Below are 23,545 nucleotides of genomic sequence, written 5' to 3'. Positions count from 1 at the left end.
ATGTTGTGACTGTACACGATTTTTTAAATAAAAGCTACCTAGTGAAAGTGTGATTACCAAATACGATGATGGCTGTTAATACATTTAAGTATCTTACTGTTTCATTTAACGTAACTAGGTAACAACATATCTCATACACAAGTAGGATCTACTTCCAAAAGCGTAACAACACCAGTGCACGTGTGTAACGACTTTTGACCAATCATCGTGTTCGTGTATGTTTACATCAAGTATAATAGTAAGACGAGCAGAGTATAGAGACGTCTTTTTTTCTCGGTAACTTGTGTTACAGTGCCTGAAAGTGCATTACCGATGTAGAAAAATTCTACCGAATTTCGTACTTTGTGCCTATAGTATTCTGATTCTATATTACACTACAAAATTTCTTTCAGTGTATCTTTATCGATTGTTTGTGTTAGCGGTCTATTTTCAGAAGAACTGACTTCGACCTTGAAGTTGCAATCGTCGTAACCCACGACGGTTAATACAAAATTTTTTTGGCCAAAAGTTGTGTAGTAACAGTAGTCCTACTGCTCAAATTGCTTTCAGCAAACATGTTCATGCATCCAGAACTTTTGCATGTTCAGACTTATAAGAATGACCGTAGTTGGGATTTTTTTACTGTCAGTTTTACAGGTAGTTATGAATTAAAGTGACAGAATGCAGGCTTGTGAACAGTACAATCTGTTTTTGCATTGGATGTTTCTGACTTTGTGAAATGGAAAGCCAAGGAAGAGAAGACAGAAGGCACTAAAACCACATATGTGTCATAGATCTGCGATATTCAAGTCTCAATCAAAAGGTGAGAGGCTGCTGAAGTCGCAAGAAAGTAACAAGATGGGAAGCGATCGCACTGCTGCCATGAACATCAGCCAAAATAAAAAGAGGAATTGTACTATTGTTTATTTCAAGACACATTTTAGCCACAAACGGAATGAATATTGTTTCTGTGCACCTAACCAGATATTAAAAGGAGTTCATTGCTGGTGAGTTTTAGCTCAACTTTAGAATAGATGTGTTGCTTGTTGTTCCTGCAGCAGTAGTTATACAGATACACTTAAAATTTGTTGTGAAAGTTTCTATAATTTTAAGGCTATTAAATTTAGTTGACTTGCTGTCTGGAATCAGCTGTAGGTCAAAGCAGTGTTTTGCATTACTCATAGAAATGGCATTTCTGAGTTTGTGTTTGCATAGTATAATGTTTGCATATTTGGACCAGGAATTGTACACAAATTTTAGTTAATTTGCAGGTGGAAGCGTAGCCAAGTGATATTTATCATATTGATTGGTGTTCCGTATTATGGATTTCTCAAATGGGAAATTTAGGAAGTGGATCTTAGATTGTAAGTGATCCATTGTGTTGCTAATGCCATGTTCTTGGTGATATGAGTAGTTCTAATTTATTAACAATTGGAAAAGTCTGAGAAGACAGTTTGAAATGACTACCTTATTGCTGCCTTGTAGGCCACTTGACTATGTTGTGGTAATGTATTTTGTGAGAACAGGTTAAATATTAATAAAGCTTCAATAATAGATATGCCTTACATCATCTACTTAACTCCCTATCATTCAGTAGCTTCTCAGAAGACCTTATTCACATTTTAAGTTCTTCACCTTTTAAAAGATACATCTTTTGTATTGTGCAAAATGCATTTAGGGCACTTCACTGCATTATACTTCTTTTGCGAATTTGTTTTCCATGTAGGCCTACTGAGGTGGGGTAAAATAAAACAGTGATACATCTTTCAGTTCATAGAGGACACCCAACTAGTGCGTATACTGGTAAATCTATAACATCATATTCCAACCCAATCCCAACATAAACACAAACAAAAAGGGTTGTAACTTTTACTCCATAAATTATTTACATTCCACCAGTACTTCTCATTACCAAATTAATCAACATATATTAAATATGTTAAATTACTGTATTTCACTTTTTTAACAATTGTAGAGATATACTGTTAGACAGTGCAGCAAGCAATGCATTGTGGTGTTATTTGGTCCTGAAACTGTTTTTGACATGTGACATTTTATGCAAGGAAGTACATAGTAACTATATTGCTGTGATTGTGTGTGTCACGTTTTGTTTTAGTTGTCTGTGGTCTATGGTGGTGATGAATTCGTCCACTCAGTTCATGTTCATTTCTATATTAGCCTTCCATTGTGTGTGGCTTTTTGACGAGATAAGTAGTTGCTCCTTCACTTTTGTGGCATTGTACCTCCCACTCTTGTTGACCAGAGGTATTTTCACAGTGACTGATAAGTCTTTAACTCTTGCCAGATTGTTGTTGTTGTTACTACTACTACGTATTGAACTGTCTGTTATGCTGTTGTACCAGGGCCAAATAAATAGTTTCTGGTTTCTCATAACCATTTTTCTTATTGTGTTCAGAGTTAGATGGATGGTTGGTTGAGATAGTGGAGGGGAGCAAACAGCGAGGTCATCGTTCCCATTGGATTAGGAAAGGAAGTTGACCATTCCTTCTCAAAGGAACCCTCCCATTATTTGTCCTAATTGATTTAGGGAAATCACGGAAAACCTAAATCAGGATGGCCGGATGTGGGTTTGAACTGTCATCCTCCCGAATCCAAGTCCAGTGTGCTAACCACTGCACCGCTTAGCTCAGTCAGATTTAGAACAGTATTTAAATCTATAGATATGATCCACCAATATGAATACAGTTTCGAGATTACCCACAAAAATTTTACAATCCTAAGAAACAATCACAATGATTTAGATACCATAGCATGTGTTAATCATCCAGATGTTTCAGTTATTACTGAGCACTGGTATCCTGAGGGAAAAAAACTCTTACTATGCACCCATTAACAATTATGTCTGCTCAACTTTCAGTAGGGAAATCAAGTCTTGTGGTGGTGTTTCAATATTTACAAAAAGTGGTAGTAATTACTATACCATATATGTAAGTTCTTATGTGTTGAAGGTGTCACTGAACTTTTTGTGATATAAACTGTAGAGGGAAAAAGGAAACACACTATTGTGGTTATATACAGACCTCCAACTGCAAGTAGAGATATTTTTCTGCCTAATCTGTATCCACTGATTGTAGAGATATAGTAAATAATCTAGGAAAAATGACTGGGTAAATACTGTTCTGGAAAGTACTGACAGGGATGTGGAACTGTGCCGACTCCAGTGCCGTGTCCAGGCTGTGCTTGATGGAGCATCCATGGCATTTATAGCCTGATTGAGGTGGTCTCACAGATTCTCAGTTGTGTTTAAATCCAGGGAGCTCAGTAGCCAGACGAGTATGGTACTCATCCTGGTGCTCTTTGAACCACCTCGTCATCGGAGCTGAATCACTGGGACCACAATTAACGCTGACAGGTACTGTGAGACTCTGGAAAAAACTCAAACAGGCAATTCAGAACCGGAGAAGAGGAATGTTGAGCAAGGGCGTACACATTCTCCATGACAATGCTTGCCCACACATCACTCAGCAAACTGTTGCTCTCCTGCAAAAGTTTCAGTGGAACATAATCATCCACCCACCCACCCACCCACCCACCCACCCACCCTATAGTCCTGACTTGGCACCCAGCGACTGTCATGTGTTCCCTAGGTTAAAAGAACATTTGGCCGGAAAACGATTCAGCTTCGACGACGAGGTGAAAGAAGAGGTTCATAACATTCCGAGCAGCATGGCGGTGAGCTGGTATGACGTGGGCATACAAAATCTGCCACAGAGTCAACAAAAATGTATCGACAGAAATTGTGATTATGTCAAAAAATAGCTAAATGTTCAAGCTGTAAACAATTGTAGAAATAAACAGGTCTGTGTAATTATATATATAAAAAAGAATAGACCCTACTTTTGGGATTACCCTAGTATATATGCAGAGCAAAAACTGCAACAATACCCATGTACTATGCACTGTGTATTATGCATTGATGTCATTCAGTAAACTGCAGAATGGGAGTATTGGGTGCTACAACACATGCAACCCTTAAAAGCTTTTGAATTTACAGAAAAATGCTGTAAGAATAATTTTTGGTCCAAAATCAAAAAAAAAACACACACACACACACACACACACACACACACACACACACACACACACACACACACACCAAAATACATTGAATTCAGTCCCACCACTCCCCACTGCGAAATGTAAAGCTAAACTAAAAAGAATATTGATTGTCAACCCACACAACATACTAGATAAGTACCTCTGTTTTGCACAGAATAAAGGCAATTTTATGTAGGCTTCATTATGTATGTAAAATATCATTTGATATAAACACACAATAATGTAGTTTTAGTTTGAAGTTATTTCTTAAATAACTAATCTAAAATAGCTCTTTGTTGCTAAGGTAAAATGCTCTCTTCCTTCAGATCAAGCCTCACCTATATTTAGTGATGTGTGTGGTACAATTTAAAACATGTTTCATGCTATGTGGACACACACATACAATAATTCATGTAAGTAAAAGCACTACTAACAGCTAGCTTCCTGGTATTTGTAAATTCATGTAATGGCTAAATGTGTACTTCTGTATCCTCATGCATGAACATTTATGTTCACTTACTGCCATTTCTGTGTGCAAATGTAATGTCACTTCAGTCTAGGAAAGAGATCTGGTAAGGAGTATGATGATATCAGTCATACCCCAAACAAAACAAAAGTTGGTACAGTCATAAACTTACCTGCATCAAACACAACCACACTGTTCAACAACTCTGAGCACACCCTCTAAAATGTAATGAGGTTGCAGTGTTAAAAACACTCAAACTAAACACACAACAAAATTTCTTGCTCTCCCCACCATACCTGGTATATGAGTTATACGTTAAATATGTTAGGCCTGTTGACTTGCCAGACATATCTCACACAATAAAATACAAGTAAGTTAATGGGGAGATGAAAGTAAATTGAAGTAAAGATGCACTGGAAAATCACACACAGGAAATAAATTTTGTCTATTAACGGGAAAATATCCCCAAATTTTGCATATTATAGACACTACTGAGCTTTCTGTTTATGTGAATAATATATTTTCCTAAATACGCACTGCCATAATATTTTACACACATTTTCAATAAAAATATTCTGGTTGCCAGCAGCATTTCAAGGAGTAATAAATCTTACATGGTCCTGGCATGCCACTAAATGCTATAATAAACTGCAAAGTGAGAGTTTAAATTATTATTTTGAGAGTCCTCTGTGAAGTGATCTGAATACTGGTAGGTAACTCATTTCACAGAATTTCTGGAAGTGCCTGCGACTCTGTTCTTCTTAGTATTTTAATGATTTGCATGAATCGCCTACTACATATTTTTAAACTTCTCATGTAATAAATGCACTAAAGATAGCAAAAAGCTGTAAAATGATTCAGTGTAAAAAATAAATAAATAAATAAATAAATAAAATTGAAACAATGGCAGAACCATGAAGCAGCACAAATAAAGATGGGCTTTCCGAGAACAAGGTACCATTATTTCTGTGTTGGGAGGTATTTTTGTTTATTGTCTCAAATGAAAAACAGTCCACAGTTGCACTAATTATGTTTAGAATAAACCTTGACCATGGTTTCTGCTATAATAATATAGCCTTCTTCAGAAGTCCTAAAAAGTGACCAAAATAACATCTAGACCAGTAATACAATCTATACATAAACTTCTAAAATTACGTATGTGATAACATATTACTTACATAAGCTTTTAAAAACGAAAAATGTCTTAGCCCAGCTTTCTGCATCTAGATCAATAAAATAAAATCTTCAACAGACGTAAGCCTGTTTAGATCATAAGTAAACCTATATATGGCACTACATGTTCTCCGCCACTGCATCTGTTATACTAGGCGCACAGTCGTCAAATGTGTACAGATGTAGTGGTGGAGGACATATGGTGCCATATGTAGGTTTACTTATTTCGATACAGGCTTATGTCTGTTGAAGTTATTTTATTTTATTGATCTAGATGCAGCTGCTGGGCTAAGACATTTTTCCTTTTTAAAAGCTTATGTAAGTAATATGTTATCTCATACGTAATTTTAGAAGTTTTATGTATAGATTGTATTACTGGTTTACATGTTATTTTCATCACTTTTTAGGACTTCTGAAGAAGGCTATATTATTATAGCAGAAACCATGGTCAAGGCTTAGAATAAACATAATTAGTGCAACTGTGGGCGGTTTATCATTCGAGACAGTTTCGTAATGGTTGCTGGTGTTGCTGCCATGACAAAAATAATGATTTTTGTTTCTTTATTTATTTTTAATAAATGCACAGGGAGATGTGTTTTAATAAATGCACAGGGAGATGTGATGGAGTGTAAAATTTTAATGGGTGAATCACCAGCATTGGTGTAATTGACTAAATGATAAGCAAGTGATAGTAGATAAACGATGACTAAATATTGTAACTGGAAAAGAGTTGCTCTTTTGAGAAGCAAGATACTTAAGTTTTACTGATTATTGTAGCTTCTAGGCAAAGGCCACTGCTTTCTTATATTTGTTAACGGTGCTGTGCTTAGTTACATCTGTAAAATGAAGTCGTGCAAGAGGCCTGCAACAATTATATGGGTAACTGAGCTTGCTCCTATCACCACTTTAGGCTGCTAATAACAAGTGTCCAGTTGGTATGAAAACTTTCTTAATAACACATTTTCTGCATGGCCCATCTACAGAATATCTGTCAAAAAATGTTAAAAATTGCCATACAACCAAAAATTGTGTATGACACATTAAGAGCAACCATACTTAGGTGCATCAACAAACTAGTTTGTGGAGCAGAGAAAAAATCATATTTCAGGCCACCGTGTCAAGTGTTACCTATCACGATACTATTGCTCAACTGATATTGTTACACCATTACAAAATTAGCTATCGTAATAAATCAATACGTAGCATGGTTGTGGTGGTGCTGGCATGTTGCGTTAAATTGTGATGGACAATCATTAACAAAATCAACTATAAAACCGTAAAACAATAGTAAACCATGCTAAGGGGTTTCTTTCCTTTATGAAAACTAAGGGTCATAAAAGTGGGAAAGATCATACTTAAACGAAAGCACATCATTAATACATGTGATATGAGCAATGGATGAAGATAGGATAGGACGGGATGGAAAAGGAAGAGGGAGGGAAGGGGGACGGGAAGGGAAGGACAAGAGGGACATGGTGCGGGAGGAGTATGAAATAATCTTAGATTATGTAAATGAGAGCCAGCAATCTCTGTCATTGGCAAATTTAAAATGTGGAAGAGAGACCTACTGTAAGTGTGTTAGGTATTGCACAAACACATTATAAGCTGAGAATGAAATTTCTTTAAAGTGCATAAACATATTATTAAAGTAGTGCAGTCCTACATATATGTGCACGTAATATATTCAATATACTGTTGTCTACAGTCCATGAGTATATCAGGGTAGGAAGAAGCATAGGTGAATGTGCACTGGAACAGGGAGGAGGATTGTGGGTGAACATAGGGGATTCAGAAAATATGTCTTTATTGACTTATAATGCCACTGTACTAACAAAGTCGTAGCACAATAAAAGATCTTGAAATTGCAAGCACCAAAAAAGCAATGAAGAGCAGCAATACTGTTACGCAGGCCTTAGGAGAGATCATGTATACCACCATCAAACATTTGAAAATGGCATGCATTTGCATAGTCCAGAATAGCATTAAAATTACAGTATTGTATTTCAAATCTAATAAGAAATCACTCCAGCTGGGTGATAAATCACTTCAGTTTATTTTTATAATGATTACTTTTGGGATAAACAAGTAAGGGGAGGGGAGCAAGAAAAAGAAGGCAGGGGAATGATTGTGCATGATTAAAAGGAAAGTGAGCATGCATTGTCAAAGGAAGATGTAAATAGAATGTGGACTAAAGTTGTGGGAGAAATGGTGGGGTTGGGGGAGGGAGGTGTACGAAACAAGGGTAGAAGGGAAACATGCCTTCGTTTTGATTGTGGAACCACAGGCCAGACGAACACCCTGTTACTGTTCGTGGTACTGGTGGCTCTGAATGCCAACACTGATAGGTAACTGTAAATATCATCTTATAATGATTGGTATTGATAGCCAGTAGGTGCTGCGTGCAGTAAGGTGATCTTTGTGAAACTGATGTAGCCAGTGGTTTTCAAATAAGATGGAGACCTTTTTCCTTTCTCCCCTTGTTTTGATGTTGTTTAGTGTTGTTTCCTATAATTATTTACTTTTTTTATATTCATGGACTATTGTTAAAATGCTATGTTTGTTCGCATATCCAGCCAAGCATGAGATTGCTTACGATGTTTGCATTCTTTGCGATATTATCTAATCTATGTATTGGCAATCTATGCAAATTCCCATTTGAAAGTGTGGTTGCTATTAATTCGGATAATAAACTGCAATAAAATTTGTAATTATGCATTGGGATGTGTGGTACATAGTCTTGGCTTAATGGTGAGGTGTTATAGTAGATTACACCACATCACCCCTTGTCCTCCCCCTCACACCTTTATTTCCTATTTAGCTTATTTCTTCCCTTGCCCACCCCTTTTGACCTTCCCATTGCTTGTGCACAATCTACCCCGCCTTCACCCCCCACCCACACATATTTCACCTGTGAAATTAGGTCAAAACTATCAAGGAAACTAAGACATGATACCATTCAACCAAGCTTTGTGGGCTACACACAAATTGACTGCCCTTCTATGGTGCAACAATGAGGAAGATAGGTAGAGTTTAAACAGGCAAGCACCAGTCTTCTGGCCACCCAGGAAAATTAAAGAAATGTTGTGACCTGTGAAAGATACAGTCAGCCTCAGAGTACCAGGGATTTATAACATTTTTTGCAAGTGTGCCATCAGTTAAGTAGGGCAGTCCATACAGACTGTTGTTAATTGCTGTGTTGAATAGTGTCATCTTGCGTACAGGAACATTAAAAATGGCAGTTTCTGATAACAGTCTAATGAATAGACACAAGATTATGTTTGTACAGATAAGGATTCTGGCACACACTTCCAACTGTTGGGTGTGTGTGATTATGTAGTCAGTAGAAATTAGACTGTGTGGTCAAAACTCCAATAGAGACACTGGTAATGGACTTGCATATTTATTCATTTATTTATTTGCTATTTTTCAGTCTTATCTAGATAAAAGAACAGACCAAATGTTGCACGAGTTAGTTATTTATGAATATAACACACAATAATATTATGAAAAGGAAAGTTGCCACTCAACATATAGCAGAAATGCTGAGTCGCAGGCACAACAAAAAGACTGCCACATAAAAGCTTTTGGCTAGTAAAGCCAAACACACACACACACACACACACACACACACACACACACACACACACACTGACGTGACGAAGGCCTTACTAGCCAAAAGCTTATTTGTGACAGTCTTTTCTGTTGTGCCTATCTGCGCCTCAGCATCTCCGCTACATAGTGAGTGGTAACTTTCGTTTTCATAATATTGTTACATTCCATCCTGGATTTTCCATTGTTTGATATAACACACAATATTTTAACAATTGCTAATGAGTTAGAAGTACAGCAATCCATGGAAGCATGCACTTGAGAAAGAAAAATCACAGAGGAAAACTTCACATAGTTTTACATCCACATCCATATTCTGCAAGCCACCATATGGTGTTTGGCATAAGGTACCTTGTACTACGACTGGTCATTTCCTTTCCTGTTTAAAAAAAAAAAAAAACTGTCTATGAGCCCGTCTGTATGTCCTAATGTCTATCATCTTATATTTGTGGTTCTTATGTGAAGTGTACATTGGCGGCAGTAAAATTGTTCTGCAGTCAGCCTCAGATGCTGGTTCTCTAAATTTTCTCAGTATTGTTCCTCAAAAATGACATCACCTTCCCTCCAGAGATTTCAGGTCCTGAAGCATCTCCATGATGCTTGCATGTTGTTCAAACTTACTGGTACAAATGTCATGTATAGATGCAGAGGATATCATCTTAGCATATGCAATCTCCATGATGTAATTTAGCCAATCAGGTGCCATCCACTGGGCATAAAAATGTGAGCCTCACCAGTTTTACGACAATCGGACTTAGTGCCTGATGATGGTGATGGAGACTTATCAAAAGCTTGGGACTTTATACAAATTCGACATGACAAGTTAACTGAGAACTTTTTACCTATGTGAGTAAAATTATTGTGTAAAACTGATAGCTGAGCATATTGCAGAAGCTTCTTCAGGGTCCTTGGGACTCTCACATGTCAATATATTTATTCTCTACTGGTATTTGTTGCTAATAATAAATGTAATTTTATGATGATCACTGAAATTCACTAACAAATTACTCTAAGTAAAAATAATTTCCATGTGACTATGCATCTCTGCCTAGGATTCAGAATGGAATTTTACATTCTGACTCAAAAGTAATTAATGGGTTACTGGTAGACCCCAGGCAGAAAACTGGAAATCCCAGGATAAAAAAAATACAAAGTAAAGTATCTTATTAGACTCCCCTTTTATAATTAATTATAATTAATCATAATATTTGGATTCAAGGATGCATGTACTGGTTAACACTAAGGTTCATATAAAACATATTTTTAACTTTACTGTTATAAGTACAGCTTATGGTGCTCTTTGTAAAATTGTGAAGTATCACAGAAAAACTGCAGTTAAGTAAAAAATTATTTCTTGCTTTCAGGACTATTAATTCCTTTCTCTGGGAAGATAGATAGGTTTGGAAAATTTAGCATGAGGGGAAAGTCACATAGACCATCTATGTAGAACACTAATGTGACCCATTCATGAGTACTGCTCAAGTGTTGGAGATTCCCACCAGGTCAGATTAAATGAAAACATTGAAGCGATTCAGAGGTGGGGTGCTAGATATGTTACCAGTAGCTTCAGTTAACATGTGAGTCTTATGAAGATGCTTTTTGAACTTGTATGAGAATCCCTGAAGAGAAAACAATGTTCTTTTCATAGAACACTAACCGAGAAAATTTAGAGAACCAGCACTTGAAACTGATTGCAGAATGATTCTACTGCACCCAAAGTACATTTCATGTAAGAACCACAAAGATAAGAGAAATTAGGACTTGTATGAAGCATACGGAACTTAGAGATTTATTTGAGACGTTTTGTTCCACATTGAATTGTACCTGATACACTGTGATTATCAGTGACTTGCATCTATAACAGTCTTACTTGTTAGAGATCTATCAATAACTCATTCAGCTCTGTTTATCAAAATGCCACATACAAATGAACTGGATTCTGAAAAACTAGATGTAGGAATATACGATTGGTGTATAGCTTTATGTTTATGCAATAACAGTGACCAGAATTTGAGCACACAGGTAACACATTAACACATATGTGAACTAGAACATGATATTGGAACACACACACACACACACACACACACACACACACGATCTTGGTTGGTGTCACATACCTACCTGTAGTGTAGTCTGAGGTCTACATTAGGTTGAAAGATATAATTTTGTTATCGGTTGTGCAACATGACGAATGTAAATGAAAGGTTGTGGTAACAGACATGCGTGTGTTATGCCCTAATATTTACGTTTGGGCAATATTTAACGCACTTTTCCGAATCAAAATTGAAACTACAAAGTAAAGTCCGAAAACATAAGTCACTGAACAAGCATCCGACGAGAATTTTGCGAAAGAAAGAAATTGCGGCATTAGCTACTGCTGCTATGGGCGCAAAGACAAATTCGTAGTTAAGTGCTGCAAACGCCCGAGTGGTATTACATTAGCAAGCAGCATTTTATATGTTAAAACACGTTGAGACACATTCTAATGAAGGCGTATTAGTATGGTTATGCAGTAAAATCACTCTGCCAGTCAACTAATAATTTGTAGTCACTTCATTGGCTTCAATCACGTAACATACTAAAGTGACACTGACTACGCTATACGTTAGTCTGTCCTGCCCCCATAATCAAGATTATTCGCATGGTATCTGTTTTTTATGTTTATCATAAAGGACGCTCGATTTAGCACTTTGTATTGATTTGACGTTCCGAAATGACAGCTGTGGGCAGGTCTACATTTCAAGGCTATGGGTAACAGGTGACTGACGTCACTTAAGTCAATAGAGTTGCTCACAGGCCACGTCACCAGGCTGCGGTGTCAGAATTTCAGCCTTAGTCTCTCTGATGTCATTACCAAGTCTTCGGGGTCCGGGATTAACGCGATGCACTGTGCAGTAGACGAGATGATGTGCTGTGTGATCGGTAGATGTCAGGTGCAGCGCTGTACGTGCATAGCATCTATATTGACATCTACCGACGAGATCCCATAACATCTGGTCCATTGCATAACGCAGCCGTTTGATGGCAGTACAATCGGCATTCTTTGCGAAGGACTTATTTAAGGAATGCTGAAAGCAACTTTTGAAAAAAAATACATTTCTGTATGCTTTTCCACATTTCGTGGTAAGAGGTAAACATTGCCGATGTAACTGCAAATAGACGTTATCCGTGTGCAGCGGGGATGAATTCACTCACGGCAACTATTCTAACGCTCTTAGTTATATAGGCATGCCCACGGCCTCTTGTGAATCACGTCGAACCAAACCCGGTACGTATCATTCATTTTACACTTTTATTATTAATATTGTGACAATTTACATTGTAACAATATTGTAACTTGAGGTACTTTGTTCTAATTTTTGGAAGGCGCAATGCAAGATATTTTGCGCCTCATAACGATATAAACAAAGGGTGTCCCATACAGCACCTACCTATGTGTTTGATGCAGTATGTGGGAGACGCAGCTTGTGTTTAACCTGCACAGGTTATACAAACACAGGGGCCACAAAAAATGTGCACATGCTTTACTCCAAAACAAATGTTCAGCAAACAATAGTCTAAAGCGCATACCTTAAGACATGTGCCCACCTCTTCATAATCGATAATAAGAAACATATCTCTGCACTGAAAGCTCTTTGCTTCTGTCATTTTGGGGGGAGGTAGATGGACCAAAACAAAAAAAGTCCAGTAAACATGGGATCTAAAATGCATGCCTTAAGAGCTATGAGCACTTCTTAAGTAGAAGATACGTGTGTGACAGTAGCGAAGCCCGCAGCTCGTTCTACTGACTAGCGTTGCTGCCTCCGGATGACGGGATGCTGGGTTCGATTCCCGGCCGGGTTGGGGATTTTCTCTGCTAGGGGACTGGGTGTTTGTGTTGTCCTCGTTATTTCATCATCATTCATGAAAGTGGCTACATTGGGCTGTGTGAAGATTGGGCCTTTGTATGGGCGCTGATGACCGCGCAGTTAGCACTTTCGCTGCGGCATCGGTGCAGGCGCGCAACTCTCCAGTGCGGCCCGGCAACGTGCGAGTGCGGGCCAGCAACACTCTGAAACGGCAGGTACCGCTCGGAGCCGGCACTCCTAAGCACACCTGAGCTACAGGCTGACAAGACCTTGAAAGATCTGCAGGATCATGTTCTATACTGACTTAGTGATGACACCTTTGATGCATTACTTCAAATAAGCTTCGACTGTATTGTGGTAATGTTTTAAAGTCTGTTTGCTGTGTGACACCTATAGGGGTTACAGGCGTCATTCAAATGTTCGTGATTTGTTGATAATGTAACAAAAAAATATAATTCAAACAAGCAACAAATCCACTGCAGTCGGGAAAAATTTGGATTCCAAAACGCAAATTCTTAAGAAGGAAAAAAAAAGAAACTGGATTCATTTGAAATTATATTTACTTCAAATGCGCATTTTTAAGATTGAATCTGATAGAGGTCGTCAATTTAGTAGCATGTTTGCTCCTGGCATGAGAGAATTAGCCGTCTACATTTATCATATACGCACAGGGGACGCCCGGATGTGTAGAAATTAGTAAGCGAAACACACCCTACGTGGAGGCTTCTCTCGTGTCACCCATCACTTCAATTGCGGTGCTATTAAAACAAATTTAGCACGACAAATTCTTTCGCAAACAGCTGAAGTGAGCGCTTTACAACTCAATAAGAAATAAGTCGACTTAACACAAAAGAAAACCTCATTTTCAGAGTACTTGTGAAAAAAAGTTGTAACCTTTCACATCATAAAAAGAAACCATGCAATGTCAAAAGAAGTTCTCTTTGATAGTCGGAATTTCCCCGATATTATCGCGTTTTTGCTACTTATGGGAAATTATACAGCAGTTCAAGCAGTATCCAGGTTTGCCTTGTTCCGCGCACTTCTTACACCGCTTCCTCATAACTTGCTTCTTCCCTCCAGTAGCTTCCCGCTTTTGCAAAACGTGTTTTTTTTTTTTTTTCCTGATGTTTCTTGCTCACATTTCGTGGAACGTCCATTGGTGGAAGGAAGTCCTTTATAATGTTCATTCTGTAAACGTACAACGTCATTTTATTTCCTGAGTATTTGTTGTACAGATATAGAGAATTGAAAGCTAGCATGTCAATGACATGAAAAAATAGTTTTTTCGGCCAGCCGATAGTCTTTCGTTCACATAAATAATACGATAACATCTGATCTTGTTTATCAGTCCCAGACATACACGCATTGTACCTAATAATAGGCAAAGGTTTCGTGACTATTTGCTGGCGCACATTCGTCACTTGCTCCATAACATTTAGATGTTCTGTGGAAATGTAGGAAACCTCTCGTCGATCCTTCCATTTTCCAATCATAACTCCACTACAATACCGCGCAATTCTCTCTCTCTCTCTCTCTCTCTCTTTCCCCCCCCCCCCCCCCCCCCCCAGGTTTTGGCGACATATTTCCTATTTCATTTCAGAGTACCTGTGGAAAGTGTTTTTAGGTTCAACAGAATTGTAGCTAAATGAAAACTGTTATAATAATTGTCCAAGTAAATGTGATGACCAACATGCAGCTTTTCTGCCATCAAATGCAACACGACCTTTTCAGCGTGACCTTTTCCCCCCATATCTCCACTACTTCCCGTGTACACAGCGTACTTATTTATGAAACCGTCTGGATTGTTGAGCATGTACATCTTAATGCCATATTTATTACGTTTGCTTTTTATGTATTGTCTAAATGACAATCTTCCCCTCCAAAGAATCATTGATTCATCTATTGATAAATCTCTTCCCGGGTGAAATACTTGAGACATTCTCGTGTTAAAATAATCCAATATAGGTCGTATCTTATATAAACGTTCATCTGGTTTCGGGTTTCCTGGAAGTGGATTTTTTGCAAAATGCAGAGAGCGTAATATAGGGTGTATACGACCCGGGAGATCCGGGAAAAACCCGGGAATTTTTTAGAATTTCGGGAATTTTTCGTTGTTTTAGTTTTCAATTAAATCTTTGTAATTTTGACTGGTAAGAATCGATACTCTAACAAAGGATATTACTGTATCCCGCTACTGCAGAATAATACTGCAACAATAAAACGTGAACGAGAAAACAAAACGAAAATAAACCATAAATTGCAAACGCTCGAGGGAGGGGAGCTGGGGGGAGCGGGTGCTATCTTAGTATTGCCCCGGTTCGGAAATATCGTAGAGCCGAGGCTGATGCGCAGAGAAGTCTGAGTTATACTGGGGAAGTGTGTAGTCTCCACGTGACCCGTGTTTACATGTAGTGATTTTGCTGTTTCCTCTTCGTTTACTGCTCTCACGTCAAATGAAAACAAAATGGATTTCTGTGGCCGGGAGCTATCAAATGGATTAAGATACATTCACATAATTACGGAAGGCTAATATACGTTATTAGTTTCAAATTTTATTTTATTTCCACTTTTCTGACAGCCATGCATTAATCGCCTTGTAGAACAATGAAGTCATTTTTGTCGGTTTACTAAATAAATTTGGTTTATATTAATATTTTACGCTGAGGCAGTCAATGTGTTTGAAGCAAAGTGTTTAGTTCCACACTATCGGCTAATTTCAACTGCTCGCTGCATTTCAAGTGCACGTGTTCATCTTCTAGCACGTAAGGCATTATGCCATAATAAAGAATCAAAAATGAGTTAATACATTACTGATACTTCAAGAAAATTTACATCCCGATACCCAATTGAATATCAGGTCGAAGCCAACTTCTTTGGGAATCTGGACATATGAATGTGCTCTTTAAGTATGCGCTTTAAATGTGCCATTTTAGTATGCTTCACGAAATTCCGATGCTCTTGGAGTATCCTCTGATGCCTTTTTTCTTTTATGACATAATGTAAGATTTTCTGATGTTTTACACGTACGAACATACGGGCTTCCTGCGTCATAGCAGCTGCCAAAGTGCGGTGGCGCCTGTTATCTGGCGCTCTCTGACGACTACTGAAACGAGCCTATTTCTAACAGGTCGCGGGAAAGTATTGCAAATGGTGGTTCGAAAAGCGTTACTTTCAAAGTACATTTCCTTTTACGCAAGTTGAACTATGTGCGAGAATGTACGATGAATTTCTTAAATCACAGAGCGTTTGATGACAAGCCTTTTAGAAGTATTTAGAGCCCAGAAGATCAGACATTCATGTCGTAGTGATGAGCAAATTGATGGAAGCTCTCTCCTCTGCTGTAGCTAATTTATTTGTGGAAAACTTTGAGGACAAATCACTCGACTCGGCTAAAAATTTTACTGGGACAATTGTGTGATATATCTTAAAGTGTAACACGCGCAAAAAATATCAACGTTATATGTGAAACCTTAGCTTCTCTTGCAGCTTATTGACCTTAGAGACCAATATTATATGTGAAAGATTTGCTTTTCTTGTAGCAACACTATATATATTAATTTAAAACATTAACTTTTCCTGTTTGTGTATCCGTGCTACTTAACAGTGGTGTTGCTATTAGCCGACTACATCACGTGTCCTGTGGTCTGAATATCCGCTGTCATCGGCTGGCGGGATCACGTGACATCAGCTATAACGCTTACAAAAGCGCATCGCAATCTCGATTACAATGGTTCGGAAAGTAACATGCGGTGTTTGGTGGAATTCGAATTTATGGAGCGTACATGTCGCTGCACATCAAAAATCTTTCCAAAAGTAGTTTTTTCGCTGAGTTTCGTTCTCTAAAGTGTCGGGAAATTCTACGCCCGTGTATAAAAACATAACCATTCAAAGGATTGGTAAGTTTTACAGTTCCGAGAGAAAATATACCGTCACTTAATAACACGGAAAAAGTGTGTTTTCATCCAGGAGAAAGTGTATTTTTAACCGGGAAATCCGGGAATTTTTTTCCCTTGTCCACGTATACACCCTGTAATATCAAATACTGGTCTCTGCTTATACTCATCGTTATTCCAGTATTCTCAAACAGTGGTTCTTTCTTCCAGTAGTCTTGTAATCGCGGATATTTAACGTTACCCATATGTAACGAAACACCCAGGAAAACTAGTAATTCGCCTACACCTAGAGGTTTCCACTTACAGATCCTAGATCACTCTTTTGTATTTTTACTCAGCAATATGTTGACTGCGATATCGTTCGTTTCGTCAACTACAAGTTGCAACAATTCGCCTGTTACCCGTAATCTGAAGAAATCCATAGGAGAATTGCCTGCAGGATGAATTTACAAAATTTGTTCCTTTGTTCAAATGTGTGTGAAATGTTATGGGACTTAACTGCTAAGGTCATCAGTCCCTAAGCTTACACACTACTTAACCTAAATTATCCTAAGGACAAACACACACACACCCATACCCGAGGGAGGACTCGAACCTCCGTCGTGATCAGCCGCACTATCCATGATTGCAGCGCTTTATGTTCCTTCGTAAATGGGTGATACTGCATATGATGTGGTTCTTTATGCCAGGACTCACCTGGATTATCTCCGTGTGACAGGTCGGGCTCTTTTTCGTCGTCGATTTCCACACAATCGTCGTGATCCGTATCGTCAGATTCGGAACTGTCACGAAACAGATTCAAAAGCTGTGCTTCCACGCTATCATCACTCTGCAATTCTTCTGCAGCCTCTAAATGACAATCTCCGTGGTATGCCTCGTCCTCGCTACACAGAAAATCACTGTGGTCTAGTACACTAAGTAACTTTCCCCTCTGTCAGTTCAACACTTTTCCTGCTCCTTTTCACATTGGATTGGTTCAAATGGCTGTGAGCACTATGCGACCTAACTTCTGAGGTCATCAGTCGCCTAGAACTTAGAACTAATTATACCTAACTAACCTAAGGACATCACACACATCCATGCCCGAGGCAGGATTCGAACCTGCGACCGTAGCGGTCGCTCGGTTCCAGACTAGCGCCTAGAACCGCACGGCCACTCCGGCCGGCTTTTCACAATCGAAGGTCCAGCTGTCGGTTCATTAGCCGCCGTTACGAACCATATACGTTCGATAACTGACCACGCAAAACAAAAGTTTACACACTTTGATGCTAGCTGCAACTAGACTGACAAGGGGAAGCCACGACGTTTGGAACGCGGATTTACTGCAAACTTCGTACAGTCGTAGTACTCAATGAGGACAACAAAATGTGTAAGCAGTAGCACGTACTTCTCAAGCGTTATTGAAAAAAATCGCAAGATAGTTTCGGTCGTCAAATATATACCTGTTCGTGGCCATTTTTACCATGAAGCGGCGGCAGCCTAGTGGTTAGCGTTCAAGCCCCATAATCACTGGATCGAGTCCCGTTCGTCTGTTTTCTTTTATTTTCAACATAGTCATTTTCTTTACTATTTATATTACAATTGATATAATGGGGAAAATACCTGTAATCGGATGAACGTTTATTAAATTTACAATGTTATTTGGCAGTCTACTAATTTTTATTATCACAAAATAATGTAATATTCATAACTATCGACTAGTAAACGACCAAACGCATAAAGTGATACTGAAAATGTATGCCTTATACTTGGAAGAAGCCCGAAACGACTTGGAGGTAAGAAGTTTTGACCGGAACAGACGGCTTTCGAAAGATGTACAATTAATCGTCGCTTTCGACATTACGAGTACAAGTGCAGGATGGTATTTTTCATAAAAACATGGAAAACATAAAGCGACATTGAATAAATGCTATGTTTCCGCATACGCAAAGTCTTTTGACGTTTTCCGTGGAAAAACAAACCTCTAACATTTTCAAAAACCTCACTTTCAGACAATAATCGGGAGGCAAACCATGCGTAATGCAGTATGGAGTGTATTTTAATAGCGTCTTGCGAGAAGCCATTTATCGTTCTCTTTCGGTTAAATACGAACAGTATTGAAGACACAGACAAGCATACATTTTCAGTATCACTTTATTCGTTTGGTCGTTTACTAGTCGATAGTTATGAATATTATATTATTTGTGATAATAAAAATTGGTAGACTGCCAAATAACATTGTAAATTCAATAAAAGTTCATCCGATTACACGTATTTTTCCCATTATATCAATTGTAATATAAATAATAAAGAAAATGACTGTTTTGAAAATAAAAAAAAGCTGACGAACGGAACTCGATCCAACGATCTAGCGGCTTGAACGCCAACCACTTAAAAAAAAAAAAAATTCTATATTGTTCGTCGAATTTGTTCAGCGCGGACGTCCGATGACACCCATTCAGTTTGTTCGTTGATCCATCCGCTCAGTTTTTTTTTTTTTTTTTTTTTTTACTGTAAAGGGTAGCTAGCGCTCTGACCGAACACGCTGAGCTACCGTGCCGGCACCACGCGGGTGCAGCCGCATTGCGGTAAAAATAGCCTCGCACACATATATATTTGACTACCGAATTACCTTGCGATTTTCTCAGTAACGCTTGAGAAGAACGCGCTGCTTACACATTTTGTTGCCCTCATGGAGTACTACGAATGTACGAAGTTTACAGTAAATCCGCGTTCCAAACGTTTGTGGCCTCCCCTTGTGAGTAATCAGACAGTGAGCGTGGACGCGTATCAGCGTCAGCCGCACTGGCTCATGGCTTGTTGTGACGCTTATAAGCGTCAGCTGCAGCGAAAGTGTTAAGCACCCCACAAAGCAGACATCATCGTCACACTACCGAAGATGAGCAAGTACTCATACCTCTTGAGGCACGCATTAGAGCCCATGTTTACTAGACATTTTTACTTATTTCTGTGTAAGGAACCTGTCCCTAAAGTTTGTCAGAGTTTTTTTTGGACACACTGTATAATGGGTAATGTCAGAGATAGTATTTCTTCTATGCAAGAATTATTACTGGCTGTTACAACAGCATTAAGCGTAGTTTATGCGACGACACTGGCTTGCGCCACTCGTTGCTTGAAACGATCTGCACGCAGATGGTTTCGTGTATGTCTGTAGACATGGCGCTACCAGTTTCGTCGTTCTACATCTACATCCATACTCCGCAAGCCACCTGACGGTGTGTGGCGGAGGGTATCTTGAGTACCTCTATCGGTTCTCCCTTCTATTCCAGTCTCGTATTGTTCGTGGAAAGGAGGATTGTCGGTATGCCTCTGTGTGGGCTCTAATCTTTCTGATTTTATCTTCATGGTCTCTTCGCGAGACGTACGTAGGAGGGAGCAATATACTGTTTCACTCCTCGGTGAAGGTATGTTCTCGAAACTTTAACAAAAGCCCATACCGAGCTACTGAGCGTCTCTCCTGCAAGATCTTCCACTGGAGTTTATCTATCATCTCCGTAACGCTTTCGCGATTACTAAATGATCCTGTAAAGAAGCGCGCTGCTCTCCGTTGGATCTTCTCTCTCTCTTCTATCAACCCTACCTGGTATGGATCCCACACTGCTGAGCAGTATTCAAGCAGTGGGCGAACAAGCGTACTGTAACCTACTTCCTTTGTTTTCGGATTGCATTTCCTTAGGATTCTTCCAATGAATGTCTGGCATCTGCTTTACCGACGATCAGCTTTATATGATCATTCCATTTTAAATCACTCCTAATGCCTACTCCCAGATAATTTATGGAATTAACTGCTTCCAGTTGCTGACCTGCTATTTTGTAGCAAAATGATAAGGGATCTTTCTTTCTTTCTATTTATTCGTAGCACATTACACTTGTCTACATTGAGATTCAATTGCCATTCCCTGCACCATGCGTCAATTCGCTGCAGATCCTCCTGCATTTCAGTACAATTTTCCAGTGTTACAACCTCTCGATACACCACAGCGTCATCTGCAAAAAGCCTCAGTGAACTTTCGATGTCATCCACAAGGTCATTTATGTATATTGTGAATAGCAACAGTCCTACGACACTCCCTTCGGCACACCTGAAATCACTCTTACTTCGGAATACGTCTCTCCATTGAGAATGACATGCTGCGTTCTGTTATCTGGGAACTCTTCAATCCAATCACACAATTGGTCTGATAGTCCATATGCTCTTACTTTGTTCATTAAACGACTGTGGGGAACTGTATCGAACGCCTTGCGGAAGTCCAGAAACACGGCATCTACCTAGGAACCCGTGTGGTCCACTGAGCCTCGTGAACGAATAGCACTAGCTGGGTTTCACACGATCATCTTTTTCGAAACCCATGCTGATTGCTACAGAGTAGATTTCTAGACTCCAGAAAAGTCATTATACTCGAGCATAATACGTGTTCCAAAATTCTACAACTGATCGACGTTAGAGATATAGGTCTATAGTTCTGCACATTTGTTCGTCGTTTTGTGATTGTTAAATGTAAATGAAACTTTCGGCAGCCGTACGAATTGTGGCGGAGTTAATGCTCGTTTGCATGAAACCGCTACACAAGACAAGAGGTAAAAAAGTTAAAAACATGTTTGGATTTGTGACTGGATAAAGAAAAGGCGATAACTCAGTTGCTCAGCGACCTTGCTGAAAGAAATAGTACTGGAAGACGCTAGAAGCCATTTTAGTCAATTTCACTACTTCCATTTTTTGGGAAGCACGGCTGTGATGTTTTAAACAAATCAATATTGACTATGTTATTCAGCTTCCCAGATTCCTGTAGCCTTTCTTCCCGTCAGCAATTTACCTTAAAAAAATCGGCCAACTCGAACCTCGGGATCTTACTGTTGTAGACGTGGGCTTGCCTGTATTTTTCTTAATTAGTTTGTATATGTAATAGTGATTGAATGAATTTTGCTGTGCAGCTTAGGTATTGTCTACCTATCCATGTTCAGATCGCGCATGACAGTCTCAAGCGCAGCAACAAGTCTCTGCTTGTTTTTATAGCCACCATCTTTTCCCACAAACACCTATGCATAGCATTGATACCCAAAAAAAGAGAACAATTTCCTCCGTTTCCCACTTCATATTTCAGTTTCTTCTTCACACTCTGCTGACATACCTAACATCAATACTCACGCAAGTCGCCAAAATTGGAACAAGCCGAAAAGATCAGTTTCGTCAACGAGTTGCGCAGTGGCCGGTAGCGCAGTTAGTGTCGTCGTGTATACTACGATTAAGATAGCACAAATTTCATTCTTCTTTTTTTTGATGTAGTATTTTCGTCTGTAAATTCAAATATTGTTCAGGACCTAAGGTTAAGCCGTCGGTTCACGTTGAGAAGCCATTCTGTCATGTGAAACACAAAATAAGTTCTGCGATATTTCTGCAACGTGGCTCGTAAAGTAGAACCAATAAGAAGCAAGAATGCTCTCAATGTCAAATGCAGATTGTTCCCGCTAAAGTTCAGACTTCATTCCATTGCAAGATGGCTGCCACGTGGAGGAAAGAACAGATATGTTTTGATTGAAGGGAGAACAGTGTCTGTATAACATAAAAAGTATGAGTTACTGTAACACGCATTGTTGTACGGAAGCGCTCTCTTGTGTTTTCTCTAAAGTGAAGTGTGTTAGGCCTCGGTTGTGTTAGGCCTCAATTGAGTAGCCCAAAGGATTGAAAACTGAGGTTATATGACATGAGGGGCTTATGCAGGCTGTAAAGAAAGTCCTTGTTACCCCAATCTACTAACCCCCCCTGCTGGTTTGGGGGTTAGAATAGGCCCGCGGTATTCCTGCCTGTCGTAAGAGGTGACTAAAAGGAGTCTCCAACATTTTGGCCTTAATGTAATGGTCCCCTAAGGGGTTTGACCACTACATTCCAAAATTTTCTGTTAGTGCGTACCATTTGGGGAAGGACGCCTTATGTGGTGCATCATAAATTCATCTTGCACTAAGATAAGGCACATTCGATATTGTCATGGAGTTGGACTTACACCGAGCTTCCGGCCACATCGGCTGCAATGTGTTCCGGGTAGCATACATTCTCTCCATTGTGCACTTCCATCTTCACTCCCTATATAAATGGATATTCGACACCCGACATCCAGCACGGTAGCCAGTCTGTTGTGGTGGGGCCGTCATGTACCCTCTTGGTGGTAGCCCCCTGACTACACGGGGATCGCACTGCTGATGCCTGAGCTGCTACCTCCCCACGTATGCCGAGGAGTAGGTGCCTATCTCTCTGGGGCATCAGGGCTCCCGGCAAAGGCCATCCTGCCAGGTGGTCTTTGCAGTGCCTGGGTGGCGCCTGTGGGGAGAGCCCCTGGTCGGTGGTCTTTGCAGTGGCTGGGTGGCACCTGTGGGGAGAGCCCCTGGTCGGAGTGGGTGGCATCAGGGTGGATGACCCGCTATGAAGCGTGGTACATCATCTATCACTGGTGGGCCTCCACCAGCAGTTTCTAAGCGATCGAGGTCTAACCTCGATGGCAAGAAATACGATTCGAGATCAT

At 39.4% G+C, this 23,545-nt stretch overlaps 1 long non-coding RNA gene across 1 annotated transcript in view; it reads left to right on the top strand.

The window, feature by feature from the left end:
* Positions 1–214: 214 nt before the first annotated feature.
* The window catches only part of LOC124723054, a 36,040-nt gene continuing 12,709 nt past the window's right edge, over positions 215–23,545 (top strand). Inside the window, exon 1 of the long non-coding RNA XR_007006489.1 lies at positions 215–986. This is a non-coding gene — a long non-coding RNA (uncharacterized LOC124723054). The remainder of the gene's footprint in view (positions 987–23,545) is intronic.

This window comes from Schistocerca piceifrons, chromosome X (assembly GCF_021461385.2).
Source record: "Schistocerca piceifrons isolate TAMUIC-IGC-003096 chromosome X, iqSchPice1.1, whole genome shotgun sequence".
Lineage (NCBI taxonomy): Eukaryota > Metazoa > Arthropoda > Insecta > Orthoptera > Acrididae > Schistocerca > Schistocerca piceifrons.
The sequence above is the reverse complement of the archived record's forward strand: the minus strand, read 5'-3'. Positions and strand labels throughout refer to the sequence as shown.